Source organism: Apium graveolens, chromosome 2 (genome assembly GCF_009905375.1).
Source record: "Apium graveolens cultivar Ventura chromosome 2, ASM990537v1, whole genome shotgun sequence".
NCBI classification, from domain to species: Eukaryota; Viridiplantae; Streptophyta; class Magnoliopsida; order Apiales; family Apiaceae; genus Apium; species Apium graveolens.
Window position 1 is genome coordinate 291,095,659 of NC_133648.1, and position 20,930 is coordinate 291,116,588.

The 20,930-nt window shown below is 36.1% G+C and overlaps 1 non-coding gene across 1 annotated transcript; it reads right to left on the bottom strand.

Annotated features, from left to right (window-relative positions):
• Positions 1–20,507: 20,507 nt before the first annotated feature.
• Positions 20,508–20,614, bottom strand: LOC141709585 (small nucleolar RNA R71). The gene has a single exon (XR_012570152.1). It is a non-coding gene; the product is annotated as a small nucleolar RNA R71 (small nucleolar RNA).
• Positions 20,615–20,930: the final 316 nt, after the last annotated feature.

Consider the following 20,930-nt stretch of genomic DNA (forward strand, 5'->3'; position numbering starts at 1 on the left):
TCTCCTTGATATTTTCAAAGTGATAAAATAGGTGCTATAACTGTAATATCCGGGATATATCGTGTAATTATTTTTTTGCTATTATATAATTATTATGTGTGTTCAGTATCTATTCTGTGAATTAATTGTTAAAGTGTTATCTGTACTTGGTTATTCAAAAATAATATTAATTGAGTATTTTAATTTTTATATGTCCAAAATAAAATATAGATAATTGTCATATCTTCCTAATTATTTTTATGTTGGTTTATGGATTTGTAAGAATCATCTGAAATTTCCAAAATCTTTTTCCGGGTAATTAAAATCTATTTTATAAAAACGGGAACCAACCGACGTCAACCGTTGTTACGTTTTTGGAACCCGAAACTATTTCGAGAACTCCTTCCTAACCTAATTGTAATATTCCGAGCATTTTCCATGTTTCGACTTTTTCGATCCGGCGTACGGTTTGTCCTGCGCGGGTCCCGGCGCAACATTTTCGATACAATATTCGTTTCGGTAAATCAATAAAACCCGTATTTTCGATAAACGGGAGCTTTTTATTAAACTATCACAATTATCACTTCGTCATACGTGTAACCAGGCGCTAAGACCAAGACCGCAGTACAAATTGTACTGATTTGGATAATTATCCCAAAAACTGATACCGTTTGGATCAGTTTTTACAAATAAACGTACCGTTTTATATCCGGAATGATCCAACGGGATACTAATTTTCCATAATTATAAATAGCCTTTTACCGTAATTTATTTCGTATCAAAATCATTTGCAGACAGATAATTATATAATTTTCAGAGAAAAACCCTAATTTCCTAAAAACTGTTCTAAGAATCAAACAAGCATTTGGAGGTGTTATTGAATTCGGTTTGGAAAGCTCGAGTAACCAATCTGAAGGTCTTGAAGAGCTCTATCAGATTCTGTAATCCATACACCAGCAGAAATCAAGGTTATTTTTCTAAAAATTTATTTATTTTCGAATTTATTTTATTAAAAATATGAATTTTTGTTCGGATGATTGTTTGTATGATTTGATGATTGCATGTTGTAGAGCTTGTTTTCCTGATATTTTCATATATCATACGTCTGATTTGGAGTTCAATAACATGTTCAAATTTGAGTTTCATTTTCGAATTTTAAAATTAGGGTTTATAACCCGTATGAATGTTCTTAATTGAAATTTGGGGGTTTCTTATTCTGTGATAGATTGATGTTGTGTTATAGTGGGTTGTGTTCTCTGTGAAATTTGCAATCTAGTCGTATAAGTTTCATGAACCAACGAGGTCTGTAGAGAAGGGAGTTGTGTTTTGAAGTTTTCCGATGTTCGCCGGAAACTGGAAAATTTCACGGCCAAATTTCGGCCAACTCAGGGATTGTTAGGATGAATTGATTGCATGGTTGTGTTCCTGGTGTTGTGTAGATGTGATATGGAGGTGATGGTGGCCTGAGCATCCCTGGACCGTGTTCTCCGGCCATCCCCGACAGTTTTCCGGCGACCCCCTGGAAAATTACAGTTTAGTACCTATTGTTTTGAAAACGATGCAGTTTGGTCCCTGTAGTTTCCAGACTTTGCAAAAATTGGATTTCTGTTTTAAAAATATTTAAAAATCATATTTCCTATTTATTTTTATTATAAAAATTCGTTTTTAATTTCTGAAAATTCTAAAAATTATTATTTTAATTCTGAAAATTATTTTTAATTCACAAATAAATTTAAATTAATTAGTTAATTAATTTCAATTAATTTCTAATTGATTAATTGGTCAATTAATTCGAAAATTAATTGATTAATTGATTTAATTAATTATTAATTGATTTTAATTAATTATTTAATTAGATTTAATTATTTAAAAATGATTTAAAAATTCTGAAAAATAGTTTCGAGCTTTAAAATATTATTCTAAATTATTTCCAAGGCTCGATAATTATTCTAAAATTATTTCGGAGCCAGAATTGGCCAACCGAACCCTGTTTATTAACCCGAAATTGATCCAACGACCCGATTTAATTCCGAAAAATGTTTTAAAAATCATTTTAAATACCAGAAAGCCTATTTATGACCCGAGACTTCTTTATAAATGATATATCATTGATTACGTGATGTATTATATGCTATATGTGACTTGTTAATTGACTATCGGTCTATATATTCTGTGTTTACTTGATTATTGCATAACTTTCAATCCGTTAATCGGATTTGGGTAAAACGAAGGGTAGATAGAAGTATGTGTTGAATAGAATTCCATGAGTAAATTATTGATGGATGCTTATGATATGTGAGCAGAAGAGGCAAGACGTAGGAAAGGGAAACAGATAGTTGAGGAGTAAGACGCTTGTGATTGGAAGCGAGTGCAGTGTAGTAAGCTAATATCAGGCAAATATTCCGAACTTTCTCGAAATATTGTAATACGTGATAGTCTTGTTGATATTGCAAGTGCTTTGAAGCACTGAAACCTAAACCCTGATTCCAGTTATTGTTCTTGAGCCATAAACCTTATTCTTTCTAGACCATTGATTGTTGTATACCTAAACACAAATCTCAAGTATACGATATTACTCCACAAATACATGTAAACAAAATCCCAAACACTGAACTGAATTACTTGTACATTCAATCATTGTATCCTATGCTTTGAAAGCCCAAATCTTTGAAACCCTGAAATGTTGATTCCTTTGTTATCCAATTCTTTCATTACCCAGCATCCAAGCTTTTAAATTGCCTTATTGATCCTTACAAGGATTGAAACCCTTTCATTGTTAAACATTTATTGTTGTTAATGATTTCGGTTATTGTTTATTATTGCATATTCTGTTATTATGTTAGAATTGGATTGTTTTTATAAAATTGTGGACCAGATTCGTGGTCAGACCATATAATGGTCAAGTTAGGCCAATGTGTGCCTTGGATCCAGTAGTTAGAGCAATGCTGTGTGCCTTGCTCGGGGTTAGTGCGTGACTGATTAGCAGCCTAACCTTGGTTTTTAAATTAAAAGTATAATATCCAATTTTAAATCATAATCCATTGTTCACTTGATATCATAATCATATTCACCTGATGATCATTATTCTCAGTTTTGTCATTGTGACTTGCTGAGCTAGTTAGCTCATTTGTGCGATGTTGTTTATATTCTTTCCAGTTAAAAAGGAACCAGTTGGTAGCAAGGATCCCCAGTCCAGCGCGAGAGCTAGGGGTTCAGGTTGAGAAAGCTGAGCTAGTAGGCTTCTTTTGGGATAATTTAAGTTTGTAAAAGTTTGTAATATTGTTTAATACTCAGTTTGAGTTTGAAATAGTTGGGATTTGAACGGTTTGTAATATATTAGTGTGTGTGGCTTGTGTGCATACTTTAACCTGTTGCGGTCCGTGGTGGTTGGTAAGTAGGGTCACTGCATATATTATTATTATCTTTATTATTGTTATAAGCAGGTTATAAATAAGGTGTGTGTGTGGACCCCAAACTTCTGACCCGAGTTTGGAGGGCGCCACAGGTTTGGTATCAGAGCTACAGGTTATAAGTCACTGACACAAGCCTAGGTTGACGGGAATGGGTAGAGGGATATGATTAGAAGTAAGGTATAGGATGATAGAACGTCGAGAGGTTGAGTGTTATGGTATAACCAGTATTAGTATAGTTTGCGTCGTGGTACGAGATTCTTATATTACGATATGATTTCAGATAGCAGAGATGGCCGACTCTTTTATTCCCGTATCAGCTGATCACTCAGACCCTTCAGTTGGAACACCAGCATCGGATCCACGTCCTGTTATTCCACCAGCATTGGCTATTCTACCTCCACCGGTGTTGCAGCCCGTACCATTGCAGACTATTCCACCTCCAGGCATGAGGCCACCTATCAGAGGACCCCCACCAGCTGATTCAGATTCCACTGGGCATTCAGTAGCGAGTGCCCCATTCCAGTCTACATTGCCCCCAGTTCCTTATTACCGGTATGAGACTCTTCTATTGGAGCGTGATTCCTTGTTGGCTCAGATTAGAGAGTTACATCATATCATCAGGACTACAGATGTTGATCGTGGTGTGAGGGAGCTTCGAGAGGAGATTCATGTGACACGGAGGGTTCTTGAGGCTAGGTTACATGGAGTTACACTACCTGGCAGAGGCCCTGATGCACTGCTGGGCTGGGCTACTGAGGTGATGGAGGACTTTGAGAGGCTGGCAGGACCAGAGTTTCCTTGGAGCTGAGTTAGAGATTCTGAGATGGAGATGCTGAGTAGTGTTGTTATGATTATGTAGTATGTACAGTAGTGTGTAGTGTGTATCAGTAGAATTTTAAGTTGTATTTATAGACTAGCGATGCTGACTAGTGAGTAGGTTGTTGTACCCTTTTTGCTTTTACTTTCGAAGCGTCTTTACGCTTGTACTACCTAAAACTTTTGATCTATATATCAGTACCTTTTTCCTTTCCAACACTGTCATTTACTTTATTGCACCTGTTTTACTTTACCTTATTTATTGCACCAATATACCCTGTGATACCATGTACCCTGTTTTCCATAACTGTTTATATTCTGTAAAGAAGCATGCAATTTACTTAGTTAAAACTGTTTTCAAAAAGAGATATTCCTATTTTACAAAACTTTTCTTTTATACAAAGATTTGATTCAAAAGCTAAATAAATTGATTGATTCTTTACAGAAAATGCCTCCCAGAAGAAATACCCGCACCAATACCCAGAATGAAGAAACCAACAACAACAATAATAACAACCAAGATGATACAAACCAGAATGTGAACCCAGGACCCATGGACCCAACAATAGCCCAGATTCTTCAAATCTTGGCCCAACAAACAGTTCACCTGGCACAACAACAGCAGAGACAGACCAATCCCCAGGTAACTTTCAAAACTTTTCAGGCAGTAAACCCACCAGAATTCAAGGGTTCCTTAGAGCCAATTGAAGCAAATGTGTGGTTAAAAGAAATAGAGAAGGCATTTGCCTTGGTAAAAGTGAAATAGAAGCAGAAGGTTGAATTTGCAAGTTACTATCTGAAGAATGAGGCCACCTATTGGTGGGAGATGGTGAAGACATTGGAAAGCACAAATGTTATTACTTGGGAAAGGTTTAAGGAATTGTTTTTAGAAAAGTATTTTCGTCAGTTTGTTCAGGATCAAATGGAGCTGAAGTTTTTAGAATTAAAGCAAGGGAACATGTCGGTAACAGATTATGAGGGGAAGTTTGAGGAATTGTCAAGGTATGTGCCATCATATGTTGATACCGATAGAAAGAAAGCTAAGAGATTCCAGCAAGGCTTGAAGCCATGGATCAGAGGGAAGGTAGCTATTTTTGAATTGGATACCTATGCCGGGGTTGTACAGAAAGCTATGATCACAGAGACAGAGAGTGAGATGTTCCAGAAAGAAAAGGAAAGCAAGAAAAGGAAAGTTGAGGGAAGTGAGGGTCAGTCACAAGCAGGGAAGTTTCCAAATTTTAAGAAGGGCAAGTTTCAGCCAGGGAGAAATTTTAATTTCAGGAGACAAAATGCAGGAGACGGAGGCCAGGGCAATCGTCCAGCTAATGTGAATCAGCCGAATCAGTTGAGATTAACTTTTCCAGATTGTCAAGTATGTGGAAAGAAGCATGGAGGAGTTTGTAACAAGTTGAATGTGGTATGTTTTAAATGCAACCAGAAAGGGCACTACTCGAGGGAGTGGCGAAATCAGCCAGCAAGAGAGCCAGCAAATAAGGATCAGTCTATCCGGAATCCAGCAGTGAAGGTTCCAGTCATTGGATTTACATGCTTTAAATGTGGGAAGCCAGGACATATGGCCAGGGATTGCAAGACACCAACCCCAGTCAGTAATGCATTGAGGATTATGGGATCTACCCCAACAGTGAATGAGACTCCGAGGGCTAGAGTTTTTGACATGTCGTTGAAGGATGCGATCCAGGATGCGGATGTCGTGGCAGGTATGCTTAATGTGAATTCTTTATGTGCCAAAGTGTTAATAGATTCGGGAGCAACTCGATCGTTTGTTTCACAAGATTTTGTTAGTAAGTTAAATTGTCCAGTTGGGTATTTAAATGAAATAATGACTGTGGAATTAGCAAATCAAGAACGTGTAACTGTTAACCAAGTTTGTGGGAATTGTGAGATTGAGATTTTTGGTAGTAAGTTTTGTGTAGATTTGATACCTTTTAAGTTAGGAGAATTTGACGTTATATTAGGGATGGATTGGTTATCTAAGCATGATGCTCAGATAGATTATCGAAATAAGAAAGTAATGGTGAAAACGCCAGACGAAAGAATAGTAACGTTCAAGGGACAGAAGCAGGTAAAGAAATTCTTAACGATGATTCAAGCCAAGAAGTTACTACGACAAGGATGTGAGCATTTCGTAGCATATGTGATCGACAGAAGTCAGGAGCCAGCAAAACTTGAAGATATTCCAGTTGTGAAGGAATTTCCAGATGTGTTTCCCGACGAATTACCAGGACTTCCTCCAAATAGAGAAATTGAATTTGCAATCGACTTAGCACCTGGAACCGAACCAGTATCCAAGGCCCCGTATAGAATGGCGCCCGTTGAGATGAAAGAGTTAACAAAGCAATTACAAGAGCTGTTAGAGAAAGGAGTAATCAGACCCAGTGTATCCCCGTGGGGTGCACCAGTATTATTTGTCAAGAAGAAGGATGGAAGCATGAGACTGTGCATCGACTATAGGGAGCTCAACAAGTTGACAATCAAGAATAAGTATCCGTTACCCAGAATTGATGATTTATTTGACCAATTGAAGGGAGCCAAGTATTTCTCCAAAATCGATTTAAGATCGGGATATCATCAACTGAAGATCAAACCAGAAGATATACCAAAGACAGCTTTCAGAACAAGGTATGGGCATTATGAATTTCTAATAATGTCTTTTGGATTGACCAACGCCCCAGCAGCGTTTATGGACCTGATGAACAGAATTTTCAAGGAATATTTGGACAATTTCGTTATAGTATTTATAGACGATATTTTGATCTATTCAAAGACGGAGGAGGATCATGCGGAACATTTAAGGACAACTTTGGAGATTTTAAGGAAAAAGAAGTTATATGCTAAATTGTCGAAGTGTGAGTTTTGGCTACAGGAAGTTCAGTTCTTAGGACACATAGTCAGTAATGAAGGGATCAAAGTGGACCCGGCAAAGATCGAGGCAATTACGAATTGGGAAAGACCGAGAACACCCACCGAGGTAAGAAGTTTCTTGGGATTGGCAGGATATTATCGACGATTCGTTCAGAATTTCTCAAGAATTGCAACACCATTGACAAAGCTTACACGAAAGAATGAAAAGTTTATATGGAATGATAAGTACGAAGAAAGTTTTCAGGAATTGAAGTGGAGATTAATCACAGCACCTGTTTTGACACTTCCAGACGATCAAAGGAATTTCGTAATTTATAGCGATGCTTCTTACAAAGGATTAGGATGTGTTCTTATGCAGCATGACAAGGTGATTGCGTATGCGTCAAGGCAATTGAAACCACACGAACAGAAGTACCCTACTCATGATTTGGAGTTAGCAACTATAGTTTTTGCTTTGAAGATTTGGAGACATTATTTGTATGGAGAAAAGTGTGAGATTTTCACGGATCATAACAGTTTGAAATATATATTTACCCAGAAGGAACTTAATATGAGACAAAGGAGATGGTTAGAATTGATCAAGGATTATGATTGCTCGATTAATTATCATCCCGGTAAGGCGAACGTTGTAGCAGATGCGTTAAGTTGGAAGGAAAGGTTAAATGTGTTATCCGTACCTGAAGAGATATATAAAGAATTTCAAAAATTGAAATTGGAGATTAGAATTTACAAGCCTGAGGAAGCAAAAGTGTACAGTATGATTTTCCAACCGGAGTTATTGGAGAAAATAAAGAAATGCCAGAAAGAGGTAATGGATCAAGATATAAATAGTTTGGTAGGTGAGGAATTATGCACGCAATAAGATGATCAAGGTATTCTTACGTTTTCTTCAAGAATTTGGATTCCACCAGTAACGGAGCTGAAAAATGAAATTTTACAAGAGGCACATAGTTCAAGATATTCCATCCATCCAGGGAGTACCAAAATGTACATAGATTTAAAGAAGAATTATTGGTGGCCAAATATGAAGAGGGAAATTGTGGAATGGGTTAGTAAATGCTATACATGTCAGAGAGTTAAAGCAGAGCATCAGAGACCAAGCGGATTGCTACAGCCATTGGAGATTCCAGAGTGGAAGTGGGAACATATTACCATGGATTTCATAGTTGGATTACCAAGGACAAGGGCTAATCATGATGCCATTTGGGTTATAATAGATATACTTACCAAGTCAGCTCATTTTTGGCCTATAAATGAAAGATTTTCGCTCGACAAGTTAGTTCATATGTACTTGAAAGAGATCGTAGTTCGTCATGGAGTTCCAGTGTCTATCGTATCTGATAGAGATCCAAGGTTTAATTCAAGATTCTGGAAGAGTTTTCAAGAATGTTTGGGAACAAGATTGAATATGAGTACGGCCTATCACCCCCAAACGGATGGCCAAAGTGAAAGAATGATCCAGACAATCGAGGACATGCTACGTGTTTGTGCTATTGATTTCAAAGGAAGTTGGGACGAGCATTTACCCCTGGTAGAGTTTGCCTATAACAACAGTTATCACGCCAGCATTGGGATGCCACCTTATGAAGCCCTTTATGGACGCAAATGTAGATCTCCAGTATATTGGGACGAAGTAGGAGAACACAAAATACTCGGACCCGAATTGGTGCAGCAGACAAAGGAAGTTGTTGAAATTATCCAGAAAAGATTAATAGCCGCACAAGATCGTCAAAGGAAATATGCAGACCAGTCAAGAAAAGACATGGAATTTGAAGAAGGAAGCTTGGTATTATTGAAAGTATCACCGTGGAAAGGACTAACGAGGTTTGGGAAGAAAGGGAAGCTAAACCCAAGATATGTCGGACCTTTTGAAATCCTAAAGCGTATTGGCAAAGTAGCTTACGAATTGGCGTTACCTCCGCACATGGAGCACATTCACAATGTTTTTCACATATCAATGCTTAAGAAATATAATCCAGACTCCAGGCATGTAATAGAATATGAGCCAATAGAGCTTCAAGTAGATTTGTCATATATAGAGAGCCCGGTAGAAGTTCTAGAAGAGAGAGAGAAAGTATTGAGAAATAAAGTGGTAAAGTTAGTAAGAGTATTATGGAGAAACCCAAAGGTTGAAGAGTCAACCTGGGAGTTAGAAAGTGATATGAGAAAAAAGTACCCTCATTTATTTTCTTAGGAGATTCTGAGGACAGAATCCTTTTAAGGGGGGAAGGATGTAATATCCAGGATATATCGTGTAATTATTTCTTTGCTATTATATAATTATTATGTGTGTTCAGTATCTATTCTGTGAATTAATTGTTAAAGTGTTATCTGTACTTGGTTATTCAAAAAATAATATTAATTGAGTATTTTAATTTTTATATGTCCAAAATAAAATATAGATAATTGTCATATCTTCCTAATTATTTTTATGTTGGTTTATGGATTTATAAGAATCATCTGAAATTTCCAAAATCTTTTTCCGGGTAATTAAAATCTATTTTATAAAAACGGGAACCAACCGACGTCAACCGTTGTTACGTTTTTGGAACCCGAAACTCTTTCGAGAACTCCTTCCTAACCTAATTGTAATATTCCGAGCATTTTCCATGTTTCGACTTTTTCGATCCGGCGTACGGTTTGTCCTGCGCGGGTCCCGGCGCAACATTTTCGATACAATATTCGTTTCGGTAAATCAATAAAACCCGTATTTTCGATAAACGAGAGCTTTTTATTAAACTATCACAATTATCACTTCGTAATACGTGTAACCAGGCGCTGAGACCAAGACCGCAGTACAAATTGTACTGATTTGGATAATTATCCCAAAAACTGATACCGTTTGGATCAGTTTTTACAAATAAACGTACCGTTTTATATCCGGAATGATCCAACGGGATACTAATTTTCCGTAATTATAAATAGCCTTTTACCGTAATTTATTTCGTATCAAAATCATTTACAGACAGATAATTATATAATTTTCAGAGAAAAACCCTAATTTCCTAAAACTGTTCTAAGAATCAAACAAACATTTAGAGGTGTTATTGAATTCGGTTTGGAAAGCTCGAGTAACCAATCTGAAGGTCTTGAAGAGCTCTACCAGATTCTGTAATCCATACACCTGCAGAAATCAAGGTTATTTTTCTAAAAATTTATTTATTTTCGAATTTATTTTATTAAAAATATGAATTTTTGTTCGGATGATTGTTTGTATGATTTGATGATTGCATGTTGTAGAGCTTGTTTTCCTGATGATTTTCATATGTCATACGTCTGATTTGGAGTTCAATAACATGTTCAAATTTGAGTTTCATTTTCGAATTTTAAAATTAGGGTTTATAACCCGTATGAATGTTCTTAATTGAAATTTGGGGGTTTCTTATTCTGTGATAGATTGATGTTGTGTTATAGTGGGTTGTGTTCTCTGTGAAATTTGCAATCTAGTCGTATAAGTTTCATGAACCAACGAGGTCTGTAGAGAAGGGAGTTGTGTTTTGAAGTTTTCCGATGTTCGCCGGAAACTGGAAAATTTCACGGCCAAATTTCGGCCAACTCAGGGATTGTTAGGATGAATTGATTGCATGGTTGTGTTCCTGGTGTTGTGTAGATGTGATCTGGAGGTGATGGTGGCCTGAGCATCCCTGGAACGTGTTCTCCGGCCATCCCCGACAGTTTTCCGGCGACCCCCTGGAAAATTACAGTTTAGTACCTATAGTTTTGAAAACGATGCAGTTTGGTCTCTGTAGTTTCCAGACTTTGCAAAAATTGGATTTCTGTTTTAAAAATGTTTAAAAATCATTTTTCCTATTTATTTTTATTATAAAAATTCATTTTTAATTCCTGAAAATTCTAAAAATTATTATTTTAATTCTGAAAATTATTTTTAATTCACAAATAAATCTAAATTAATTAGTTAATTAATTTCAGTTAATTTCTAATTGATTAATTGGTCAATTAATTCGAAAATTAATTGATTAATTGATTTAATTAATTATTAATTGATTTTAATTAATTATTTAATTAGATTTAATTATTTAAAAATGATTTAAAAATTCTGAAAAATAGTTTCGAGCTTTAAAATATTATTCTAAATTATTTCCAAGGCTCGATAATTATTCTAAAATTATTACGGAGCCAGAGTTGGCCAACCGAACCCTGTTTATTAACCCGAAATTGATCCAACGACCCGTTTTATTTCCGAAAAATGTTTTAAAAATCATTTTAAATACCAGAAAGCCTATTTATGACCCGGGACTTCTTTATAAATGATATATCATTGATTACGTGATGTATTATATGCTATATATGACTTGTTAATTGACTATCGATCTATATATTCTGTGTTTACTTGATTATTGCATAACTTTCAATCCGTTAATCGGATTTGGGTAAAACGAAGGGTAGATAGAAGTATGTGTTGAATAGAATTCCATGAGTAAATTATTGATAGATGCTTATGATATGTGAGCAGAAGAGGCAAGACGTAGGAAAGGGAAACAGATAGTTAAGGAGTAAGACGCTTGTGATTGGAAGCGAGTGCAGTGTAGTAAACTAATATCAGGCAAGTATTTCGAACTTTCTCGAAATATTGTAATATGTGATAGTCTTGTTGATATTGCAAGTGCTTTGAAGCACTGAAACCTAAACCCTGATTCCAATTATTGTTCTTGAGCCATAAACCTTATTCTTTCTAGACCATTGATTGTTGTATACCTAAACACAAATCTCAAGTATACGATATTATTCCACAAATACATGTAAACAAAATCCCAAACACTGAACTGAATTACTTGTACATTCAATCATTGTATCCTATGCTTTGAAAGCCCAAATCTTTGAAACCCTGAAATGTTGATTCCTTTGTTATCTAATTCTTTCATTACCCAGCATCCAAGCTTTTAAATTGCCTTATTGATCCTTACAAGGATTGAAACCCTTTCATTGTTAAACATTTATTGTTGTTAATGATTTCGGTTATTGTTTATTATTGCATATTCTGTTATTATGTTAGAATTGGATTGTTTTTATAAAATTGTGGACCAGATTCGTGGTCAGACCATATAATGGTCAAGTTAGGCCAATGTGTGCCTTGGATCCAGTAGTTAGAGCAATGTTGTGTGCCTTGCTCGGGGTTAGTGCGTGACTGATCAGCAGCCTAACCTTGGTTTTTAAATTAAAAGTATAATATCCAATTCTAAATCATAATCCATTGTTCACTTGATATCATAATCATATTCACCCGATGATCATTATTCTCAGTTTTGTCATTGTGACTTGCTGAGCTAGTTAGCTCATTTGTGCGATGTTGTTTATATTCTTTCCAGTTAAAAAGGAACCAGTTGGTAGCAAGGATCCCCAGTCCAGCGCGAGAGCTAGGGGTTCAGGTTGAGAAAGCTGAGCTAGTAGGCTTCTTTTGGGATAATTTAAGTTTGTAAAAGTTTGTAATAATGTTTAATACTCAGTTTGAGTTTGAAATAGTTGGGATTTGAACGGTTTGTAATATATTAGTGTGTGTGGCTTGTGTGCATACTTTAACCTGTTGCGGTCCGTGGTGGTTGGTAAGTAGGGTCACTGCATATATTATTATTATCTTTATTATTGTTATAAGCAGGTTATAAATAAGGTGTATGTGTGGACCCCAAACTTCTGACCCGAGTTTGGAGGGCGCCACAATAACCATTTTTTCATTTAACTCCGTAAAACTTTCTTCACCCTTCTCCACTTCATAAGAACTTCTTACTTTTCCTGATTAGCTTCGTCAAAGGTATTGCAACTTTCAAGAAATCTTGCACAAATTTTCGATAATAACCAGCCCATGGTAAAACTTCTTACTTTTGTTGGTGCTTTTGGTCTTTCATCATTTATAGTAACTTTAATTCCTGTTGGATCCCTTTTTCCTCCTCCCCACTGACTATTTATGCTAAGAATTACATTTCCTGCTATCAAAGCTTTCACCTTGTAAACTTTACATACAATTTCTTTCTTCTCTGACTCCCCAATTATCATTAAATGTTTTGCATGGTCCTCTGTTGACTTTAAATAACACAACTACAGCTTATCCAGATATTCCTTAAGGATTCTGTCCATCAAGTTCAAATATTACTGGTATATTGGTTAATCCAAATGACAGTACTAGAATTTTATAACAACAGTTCCTAGTTCTGAAAATTATCTTGATATGTCCATAGGTTAAATCTTCAATTCATAATACCCAAATCTTAAATCAATCTTAGAAAATACTCTGTTTTTTTCATTTGATCAAACAAATCATTAGTTTGAGGTAACGGATACTTGCTCTTGATAGTAACCTTGTTGAGCTTTCACTAGTCGACACATAATCTCCTAATTCCATCTTTCTTATTAACAAATAATATCGGTACACCATATAGGGTACACTAGGTCTAATCGCTCCTTCTTCTAACATCTCTTGCATTTGCTTTGCTAACTCCTTCATTTTAATTGGCGCATTCTGTGCGAGGCCTGGGAAACTTGTTTTATTTCAGATGCTAAATCCATCATGAACTCAATTTCTCTATCTGGAGGAAATGTCAGTAACCCGTCTGGAAACATCGTGAAACTCATTAATTACTATAAAATCTTTAAATTCTGTTTACTTATAACTTATATTCATAATCGCCGTAGTGCTTACCTCTTGGTCACCGTAACCTCTTAGCTTAGTCATCGTTAACAAATTCTTTACCTTCCTTCATCTTCTGAACCTCATCACATTCTCATTTGGCATCTTCTGAACTATCTTTTCATCACGACGATCTATCTGGGCATCACGCTTAAGTAGTTAATTCATTCCTTAGAATAATGTAAATCCTCTTATCTTAAATGATATCGATTATTCACATCTTATTGCCAGAAATCTCAATTCCACCATTGGTACTTACTTATTTAACAATTACATGTTCTTGATTTGCTAGCCATTTAGTCGTAATCTTATCAATCCAACAGGGTAGTTCATCTTATCAACAAAACCTTGAGAGATAAACAATCAAGTTGCTCTCACATCTTTTAATACTTTAACGCGTAAGGTATCCACAATAATCATTCACGTCACCACATCCGTATTTTAAATAACATATTTCACAGGAAGATCACAAACTCTCTTTCCTGGAGACGTATTCCTCATTAGAGTAGATTCCATTGACTCTTAGTGTTTTTCTGACTGGGCTAGTGATTTACAATCCTCGCCATATGCCCTTGTTTTCTTTCTATGCATGAGAGGTAGATGGAACTTTGCCTGCTTGGTTCATAATACGTTGATTTTTGTTTGAAAAACTTTTGCAAAGAATGACGGTATAACGAAATAACTAGAAGGATTCATAATTTAATAAACTTGAAGTTGAAAAGAAAGAAGAAGTAATGATTTGAATATGAATGAGACAACCACATTGGTACTTAAGATGGCCAGTCTTTCGTACCATATAGCATACAACACATGATTAGGTGGCGTCCCACCCGACTCTTTGTCATTCCTGACAAAGCGTCTCATCATAATACTGCTCGTCCCAATCAGAGAGCAAGCTTGAGGGAAATAATTAAATTTAAAAGGAATGAAACATCCTCCTTTTTCTTATCACCGTAAAGATTTTTTAAGGAAAGAAGTTCATACATATTTAGGATTCAAAAAGAGGATATACACTGTAATATTACAGAAAAGAATGATACTATTGGTCACCGTCCACATTTCACTTTGAAGGAATTTACGGATGAGCGGAAGCGAGATATAACATTTATTCCGTAAAAACCATATACCGCACATATAGAAAAACGTATAAAAAGGAAAAACTGAGGAATCGTAACCATACCTTGTGAATCGAAGCTTTATAAAAATGGAGTGCTAGCAGGTGCTCCTCAGTGTGTGAAGCACTCTACCGGTATCCACCAAGAACGATCCTCTTCGATGAACCTTTTTATAAAACCGAGCTTTTATAAAATGGAGTTTTTGGGAGAGAGAGAGAGAGAGAGGAAGAAGATGGAGGCTAGGGTTTTCACAAAACCAAAATTGTGTAAATAGAATGAGCCATCTCATTCTATTTATAGGGCTCTCCTAGGGTTATAAAATATATCTTTATATATATATATATTAACCCCCACATTTTATCTTTATAAAATGCTTTAATAATAATTAAAACTATTTTAATCATTATTTCTTTTTCTAAACTATTTAGAAAATAATTCTCTCTCTCATTATTTCATCAAGAAAATATTCTTTTGTGGTGTGACCCTGTAGGTTCAATATTATTCCGGTTGTAGAAATAAATAATAATAAACTTTATTAATTATTTATATAAATACTAAAATTCACTAAATATAATTAACTGATTAATTATATTTATTCTAAATCGTGAGTGATGCTTCTCAACATATCGCGACTATCCGGATAATATGAATTCACTGCTTAGAATACCAAGAACCCGTCAGTGACTAGTTACCGTACAATGAATTCCTTCTACCCTTATAATATCCTGATTAAATACAAGGCATGGATCTTATGTCAGGCCTATCAAATTTAATCATAAGATTTCTTATTCATAATGCAAAGTTCATATTAATGTAAATTAGAAACTCCTTTATAATTTCATACACTCTGGCCAGAGATTCCAGAACCCGCATACTAAGAATAACATAGGATATTCTCTTCCTATACTGGAAGGGGTAGATCCTCTATTGACGTTAATTATCTCTGTACACAAATCCCTATGCCCAGAATAGACCTAATGGATATCCTTGAGACAAAGGACTAAACCAAAGCATAGTTCATTATATACAAGATAACTTTAACAATCCCAAGTCTAAGGACACTTGTACAACTATCACTCAGTGAACCACTATTGACACATGAGTAATCTGTATTAGTTGTTCAACTTATCGAGTCATGTTCAGTGAACTTATTCCCTAATAAGCACCTACATACTAGCTATAGTGTCACCACACAAATGCCTATGAGAACAGACATCCTCCTGAAAGGAGCAAGCATAGTATGTACCAATCTTTGCGGATCCACTAACATCCGATTAGTTATCCTATGATCAGGAACTGTTTAAGTCTAGAGTTGTCATCTTCTAGATCTCACTATTATAATCTCATTATAATTCTAGAAGCTTTACTCTAAACTATGGAGCATCTTATTTAAAATACTTTAAATAGATAAAGCCCATAATAAAAACATAACAAGTCTTTTATTAATTCAAATGAAATCAAATAGGAATACAAGAAAGTTATTCCTAACTCATCATACATGATTGGATTTAGGACAAACACTTTCACACTTGTATTCATCTTTCGAGCTTGTTCGATTATATCCCCATTGTTTCATATAACAACTTTAGAAAGTACGCTGAAATGCCTTCACAAATTAAGCATTATGGCAGGTTCTTACTTGTCACGTCTTGCGTCTTTAACATCGCACCTACACGTATAATACTTTAGCAATTCGATTATAATGACGTTCTTACCAGATAACCTTGAGTTTCCTCTTTTTAATTTAAAATAACCACTAATCATATGCCATAACGATCCTTTTGTCAATAATATTCTTCTTTTAGATAAATCTGGAAATCTTCCCAATCTTCTTCGGTCATACTCAGGCTTCTGTTAGATCAATGAATTCTTTGAACTTTGATAGTCTTAGTAATTGGATGAGTAATTGCTCCGTACGCTGATTCTGTTTTTAATCTTATCAAACAATATTTGTACCTTTCTGTTAGGAATAATCAACTTCTTCATAATCGCGGATCACTTTATTCTCTGAATTAACAATACTAAGTCTAAAATAAGTATCCTTCCAGGTAATCTGGGTCTTTTAACAAACAAGAAACTCAAGTACTAACTTGACAACCAATGTTTAAAACTTATTTTATTCAAAAAGGATTTTAGAAATTTTGTAAGGGAAAATCTTTTTCGAAAACTTGTTTAAAAATTTTGAAAATCACAAATCTGGTTGTCCTTACTATATGAGTTGGTTGTTGTCTTTCCTTCTTATAACAAGGTACCAAATTAAAGAAACGATCACATAAAGGTCCATTTACTTCAATATACCCTCTCTCCTTTATTGGGTCCATTTGCCTTCCTTAATCGACGAAAACTTCAGTTGTCGTTGCATGCTATCTTATTCGTAGCTTCACATCAAGCTTCCATACTGGTAATACTCCCGTCATCAACTATATAATCGTTAAGTGGAATAGACTATCCAATAGTCAACAAGTCGGCTAATGTCACATCACCTTGTTACTATAAATATATATATCACATCGTCATAACACCATTATCTAACTTCAAGAAAGCTCCAGATCCATAATCTCCTTTAACTCTCTCTTTTCAACACTTATCTAATCCATTCCACAAGCTAGTCATGGGTGGCCTAATCACTAATGGCTTCTTTTAACCTGGTAACAGCTATCCTCCGGAACACTTGAATCTTCTTTCTAAACTTCTTCTCACCTTTATTTATATCTTAAGTACTCACCATTTACTGTAACCCCCGAATCCATCCTCGTAGGTACTGTTGCTTCATAGGACAAGTTTTAAACTGGGGTATAGAACAGGTTGTAGGGTAAACTGAAGAGATACACTCGCAGCCAAATGTCTAGTCAAACAAGAATAAACAGATGGAGGTTCTTAAATAGGTAGTCTCGTATCAAGAGGTGGTAGAATAACGTAGAATAACTTGAAGAGGTGCAACTGTCATAACAGAGGGTAATACCAAGGTGCAAATCAAATCTGGGAGAAGATGACAATCCTCGAACGGAAGGCTCCGAATGATCAGATGATACCGGGAAAATAGGATCTGCCATTGCCGTTATCTGGAAATCACGTCGCAAGCTAAGAATCCCGAATCGCAACACGAACCATGCCGGAGACCTACTATACAAGCGCACTCAACCTCACAACGTCTTATCTTTCTATTTCCTATTCCTACCTAACCCTCTACCCAATCCCGACAATCTAGGCTTGTTTCAGTGACTTATAACCTGTAGCTCTGATACCAACCTGTGGCGCCCTCCAAAACTGGGTCAGAAGTTTCTGGTCCACAACACATACACAATATATAAATATGTATAAGAAATATTATTTGAACTGACCCTGCTTTACATAACCACGGATCGCAACAGGTTATAGTATGAAAACAAGCCACAACCTTAACTTTTATTACAACGTACCAAATCCCAACCAATTTAACTTACAACTGATAATGAAATTATTTTTACAATCTTACTATCTCACTACCAACATAAGCTCTGATAAGTGGCATTTTATACCACTTAGAACGTCTTAAAATGGCTTAAATTGGTGTCTTGAAATCAAGTATTTTGTGTATTTGATGCGTTTTTCTAGTGTTTATGCATTTCAGGGTATTAGTTGCATTTCGGGGGAGGAATCATCAAGAATAAGCCTTGGCATGTGTTCACCATTGCGAGAGGAAAGAAACGGGCAGATTACGGCGAAGAAACGGAGCAAAATCAGATTTTTTCCAGTAGAGGTCTGAGCGCCCGCTCAGCAATGCTGAGCGCCCGCTCAGCAATGCTGAGCGCCCGCTCAGCAATGCTGAGCGGCCGCGCAGCAAGCTGAGCGCCCGCTCAGCTATGCTGAGCGGCCGCGCAGGGTCGGGAAAAAAGATATATTATTTTAGGACTTCTACTTCTGTTTGGTTTCCACTTCTATGTAATCTGAGTTTTATGGGACTATTATATAAGTAGATTTGAGACGTTTTCACAAGTGTGGATTGAAGAAGATCGTGTTTTTACGCAAGGAGCAAAGGAAATAAGGAAGAAGACCGATTTAGCACACCGCAACGAAGATGAAGCATATTTTCTTGTGATTCTTATTTCGTTGTAACGTTGGATGCTAGTTTTCTTACTTTGAACTTATTTACTCTTGTGACGTACTCTGTTTTAATATAATTAGTTTAGTTATTATTTTCTTGTGTTTGTTTATCATGATTTCATATGAACCCATGATGACGATAAGTGCTATTATGGGCTAATCGTGATCATGGGGTTGCAACGGATTTATTATGAAATTCTTTAGTTAATTGTTTAATACTTTAGTGTGTGATGATTGTATGATATCTAGTATTGGTTGTGCGTATTCGTCTTATGTGCGTCGCGAACATATAAGATAGGGTGTTAATCTGTTGTGAAGTGACGGTGGATCTTGAGATTTAGAACTTGTCATGCTAGCATAGGTTCATGTACATTGTGCATGATTAGTGGGTAACTCTAACAGTTTTATTTGCCCTATGTAATCAAAAGGAATAACTTGTGCTTAAATCATTGTGTTGTCAATTTCTTTAGACATATAGGAACTCAACATAATTGATGACTATTCAACTTCTATCTTAATTGTGGATGCTTGGTAGAATGGTATTAGTACAATGAAAGTTGGCTTTTATCAGTTTCGTGTTATTCGATTAATATCATCACTGTCACATGCTAAAGGTAATAACAATGGCTATTGAAGGAAGTAGTAATGAAGTTGTGATCTTATGAGTATTTTATTATTGATAATTTGAAGTGTTAGTTAAGTGATTAATTAAGTAGTTAATTGTAGTTAATATTTAATCAACAATCTTAAGTGTTAGTATCTTAACATTGAGAAGTAATCATACATTGGTGAGTGAGTTTAATTAGACAATAATTTAGTCTGAGTCTCTGTGGGAATGAACTAGAAAGTATTCTATATTACTTGCGAACGCATATACTTGCATGAATATTAGTGCGTGATTTCGCCCTAACAAGTTTTTGGCGCCGCTGCCGAGGACTCGGCGTATTTGTTTAGTTTATGTACTTACCATCATTGGTCATTAGGACTCAGTGATTAGGACGTAGTAGTTAATTATTGTTTCCGGTTGTGTTTCAGGTACTTTAGCAAGCGTTTATGCAAACTCGTTCTCGTGCTCGCAAGAGGACTTTAGATACAGCTGAGGAGACAGACGAAGTTCTTGATATTCCGGAGAAGTTAGATTTTGAGGATTCGGATTCAGGAACTGAGCGGAAAGAACCAGTAAACATGGGAGATCGTATTGTTCAAGCTGATCCAGCTCTTATGGATTTTTCTCGGCCTAAAATTGATGACATTCAGTCAAGCATCCTTCATCCGGCTATTCAAGCTAACACCTTTGAAATCAAGCCGGGCACTATTCAAATGGTGCAGAATTCTGTTTCTTTTGGAGGAGCGGTAACTGAAGACCCCAACATGCACATAAGGAATTTTGTCGAGATCTGCAGCACTTTTAAGTATAATGGCGTGACTGATGAGGCTATCAAGTTGAGGCTTTTCCCATTCTCACTGAGGGACAAGGCTAAAGACTGGTTACATTCTGAACCAGCTGGGTCCATCACTACGTGGCAAGATCTTGCGCAAAAGTTTCTGGTGAAGTTTTATCCGATGGCAAAGACTGCTGCTATGAGGAGTGCTCTTACTCAGTTTGCGCAGCAACCTACAGAATCTATGTGCGAGGCTTGGGAACGCTACAAGGAAATGTTGAGAAAATGTCCACATCATGGAATGCCGGATTGGATGGTGATCACTGGTTTCTATAATGGTGTGGGGGCCCAATCTCGGCCCATGCTCGATGCAGCAGCTGGAGGCGCCTTATGGGCTAAAAGCTATACTGAGGCGTATAATCTTATAGAGATGATGGCTGCAAATGAGCATCAAAACCCAACTCAGAGGATGACGTCAGGTAAGGTAGCAGGTATTCTGGAAGTTGATGCAGCCACCGCTATTGCAGCCCAGCTCCAAGCGCTATCAATGAAGGTTGATTCTTTTACTACATATGGAGTTAATCAAATAGCTATGGTTTGTGAGCTTTGTGGAGGTTCT